Genomic DNA, 4,077 nt, shown 5'->3' with positions numbered 1-4,077 from the left:
ATTTTTTTAACTCATAATTTTTTTAATTGACTGCCTTCCACCTCTGTTTTATTATCTGTCTTATTTAGTGTTCCTACAAGCTTGTTATTAAATGGGAGGGGGAAATCTGCACACTTCTATTTCACTGCACCTTCAATTCTTTTGTTTTTGTAACATGTGCTCCATTTCGACCACCATTTCAAGTAGTTCCATTACATACACACTTAAAGGGAGGTTTGCACAGTTAAGCAATCCAGTGCACTTTCCTTACAGCAAGGAAGCAGGCCTCCCCAGGATTACTCCTGTTGGACCCTGCTCTCTCTAATGCTGTGGACCCAAGAAACAAAGGAGTAGTGAGCATCTGTGATTCTCTCTGTCCTTAGTTCCAGTTCCCTTAGATTTGATTTTGAGGTCAGAGGGAATATTGGGGCTGGGTCTGATGGGCTAATATTTTAAGGATTGGAGGTTGGGCAGAAGGTCAGTGTTCTAGTTTACTAGCTGCTGGAATGCAACACACCAGAGACAGATTGGCTTTTAATAAAAGGTGATTTATTTTGTTAGTTCTTCAGAGGAAAGGCAGCTAACTTTCCACTGAGGTTTTTTCTTACATGAAAGGCACAGGATGGTCTCTGCTGGTCTTCTCTCCAGGCCCCTGGGTTCCAACAACTTTCCCCGGGGTAACTTCTTTCTGCATCTCCAAAGGCCTGGGCTGAGCTGCTAGTGCTGAGATGAGGAATGCCGAGCTGCTTAGCAATGCTACGTTGCCATCTCTCATTTAAGCACCAGCCAATTAAGTCAAATGTCACTCATTGCAGCAGACACGCCTCCTAGCCGACTGCAGATGTAATTAGCAACAGATGAGGTTCATGTACCATTGGCTTATGTCCACAGCAACAAGACTAGGTATGCTCACCTGGCCAAGTTGACAACTGAATCTAACTAACACAGTCAGTTTGAGGAATGGGGGAGAGAAGGCCTTAAGGGGTTTTAGCAGCACAGTCAGAAACAGAAAAAAGCAGCCAGCACAATCGAGGGGAGTAAACTAAAGCAGCCAGTGGAAGCACAAGCTTTTTTTTTCATTTTGCTGAACTAGGAGCTATTTGTCAAAATATCTCATTTTAGCAAATAATTTTAATTTGGGGGCTGTTAATGTTTCTCCTTGAGATAATTCAATTTAACTTGACCAAAACATCCCCAGGGGCTGCGTAAATTTGGGGTTATTAGAGTGCACCCCTTTCTTTTAGAAAGGAATGAGAACTAGGACCAAAATCACAAAACGTCAAGTGAGAAGCCATCCTTTGCAAAGGTGCTTCCCCAGACTTGACTGCCTGATTAGATTTCATAATAGCACCAGAAGAACCAGAGAGAGATAGTAGAGAATTCTTTTACCTGATGGCCAAAAATCTCCATACCAGTGGGCCCAACCAGATTTCAGCTTGACAAACAGATTTGAAATTACCCACAACTCAGCGGGAGTTCAAGATCCTAGAGGGGCTAGCCAAGGTGGTCAGATGTTAAACAGGGAAGATGGAACACAAAGAATCCCTGCTGGCACCAAGCCCTTCCCTAAGCTGCCATCCTGGCATCATCCCGGTGTTCACCTTTGAGGCCCACTCTTCACATGCCCACTTTGTCCTTAGTGTTGGAGTCAGTTTTTGATCGCTGTGTAAGAAATTACCGCCACATTTCAAACAACACAAACTGATGACCTCAGGGTTTCTGCAGGTCAGAAGTCTGAGGAGAGTGGTCACGTACTCTGCTCAGGGTGTCACGAAACAGATCAAAGTGTTGGTTGGCTGAGAGCTAATTGGAGTCTTTAGTAGGGAAGCTCCCACACCTTCTCAGGCTGTTGGTAGACACTATTATTGTTGGTTAGACAACTGACATCTTCCTTGTGTTGCTACTTGTTGACCAAATTCTGCTTTCAGCCCCAGAGGCCACTCTCAGAGCCTTGCCACTTGGTCCTCTCTATATGACCTTTCATGTCTCCAAGCTGTGACTTCACAAAGGATCCAGCCCCCTTTCCAGGCTCACCTGGTTAGGTCAAGCCTACCCAAGACATTCTCCATACTGATGAACTCTATGTCAACCGAGTAGACACCTACTCATGGTAGTGACATCCCATCCAGTCATAAGTTTCTCATGCACTAAAGGGTAGGAGACCATACAAGGATCAATCACCAAAGGATGGAAATAATGATGCCATATTAGATTTCTGTCTCCAACAGTTTATAAGAAATACACTCTGGTTGGCCGAAAAGTGGATGTCAGGAGACTGGGGCAAAGCATTGCTGGGATTATTTAAGGAAAATGGGACATATTTATTTTGCTGAACAGAAAAATTGTTAGAAGAACAAAAAAAAGTGGTAATAAGATCATTAGGCCAAACTTAATCTGATGAGAGGCACTCTGAGGAGTGTTTCTTAGGAGCTCATTGAAGAAGCCTTCAGCATTGGATTCAGACACAAACTGAAAGGGCAGGTGAAACCTCCAATTTCCAACCCCCCTTAGAACTGAGGTGACCCCTCTCTTACCAGTTTGGAAAAGTTTTCCTTTCTTTTGCTTGAACTCTCACCTCCTCATGTTTATTCAGAAAAAGCTTGCTTCACAGCCAGAAAAGCGGGTTTCCTATGACTCTGCAGTTCCTGCCTTGGCCGGTACTGGTGGGTTCTATCCACACTGAGCATTCTAAGCCTCTATTTAAGACCAAGCATTTTGGGCAGCACAGCATGCTCTGCTTAACCCTCCCCCTTAGGCCTGCATTCCCCTAGATTGATTAGCCCACAGCCTGTCCCCCAATCTGTCACCACCCCTTTTTGTCGGCCTTCTCCATGCACTAGAAAATCCCAAGACTCTATTTTGTTCAAGGAGCTGATCTAAGGTTTCCTCCAGTCTCCTTATTAGTCAATGAAGCAATAAACCCTCTCTCTTCTCAAAATATGCAGTGACTAAAAGTGGCTTCAGTGCACATCAGGCTGATGAGCTCACTTTTGGCAACAGTACAGGTCCAGAAAGTGCAGCCATGGCTGGCTGAGAGCATTAGGGAGTATTTACCTACGTGAAAGGTGCAAAGGATCAAGAGGAGCCACATGTTGGGGATAACTTCACCACACTTCTGCCCCAAGGTCAATTCCTTGAGGGCAAATCAGAGTCCCCACTCTCTCCCTAGGGCCCACCACAGCACAGTTCTTAGTCTGCACAAAGTAAAATTCAAGGAATAACTGTTTAGCGAATAATAATGTGTGTACCTGAAATAGCACCTTGAGACATTATTTCGGCTTCAATTGCTTTATGATTTGGACAAAACATCAAACCTAGGCTCTTTCTGAGGAGTGATGTGTTGTTCATGAACCTGCTCCTTCAATTTTCTCATTGTTCTTATACTGCCAAAGAAAGGATTTGTCATGCATTTCAAAGGTTAAATGTCTCCCCCTTTCAAAGGATGGTTTGTACCTGATTGTGCTTTCCTCCTTTCTCTCTCCTATTTCTCTTATTGTCCTAGCCCTCTGAGACGGACCATGCATGAGAATTCCCGAGTGCAGAGCACCTGGAGGCCTGAGTTAGAGATTCTGGGTCAGCAGTGTTCATGGTCCAACTCCCAGGACCAGGGACAGGGCGGCAGGCGTGGGGCCTTCCTGCAGTGCCTGACTGAGCCCGCATCTGTTAGCTGCCCTCTCACCCCCAGGACCCTCTCGAGCCCCCCGCAGCCCGCTCCCCCTCCCCAGCACCCCCAGAATCCCCCGCATCTCCCCTGCAGGGGGCGCCATTGTCAAGGTGGCCGCGGCCGCGCTCCTGGCGGCTGCCCAGGGGCCTCCCACTGGGGCCTGACGGAGCAGATACCGGGCCCCGGGGCAGGAGGCGGGCAGCGCCGGAGAGGCCGGGACCCCGCGCCATGGCGGGAGCCTGGGGGCAGCGCCGTGGGGGGGGCCCAGCAGGCCGGGGGCGGTTTGGGGGTCACAGCTGGTCCCCCAGGGCTCAGGGGCCGGGGGTGGCGGGGGTCGGCCGGGGGCGGTTTGGGGGTCACGGCTGGTCCCCCAGAGCTCAGGGGCTGGGGATTGCTGTGGTTGGCTGGGGGCGGCACTTTGGGAGTCGGTGGGG

The sequence above is a fragment of the Tamandua tetradactyla genome, chromosome 2 (genome assembly GCF_023851605.1).
Source record: "Tamandua tetradactyla isolate mTamTet1 chromosome 2, mTamTet1.pri, whole genome shotgun sequence".
Classification (NCBI taxonomy): Eukaryota; Metazoa; Chordata; class Mammalia; order Pilosa; family Myrmecophagidae; genus Tamandua; species Tamandua tetradactyla.
The sequence above is the reverse complement of the archived record's forward strand: the minus strand, read 5'-3'. Positions refer to the sequence as shown.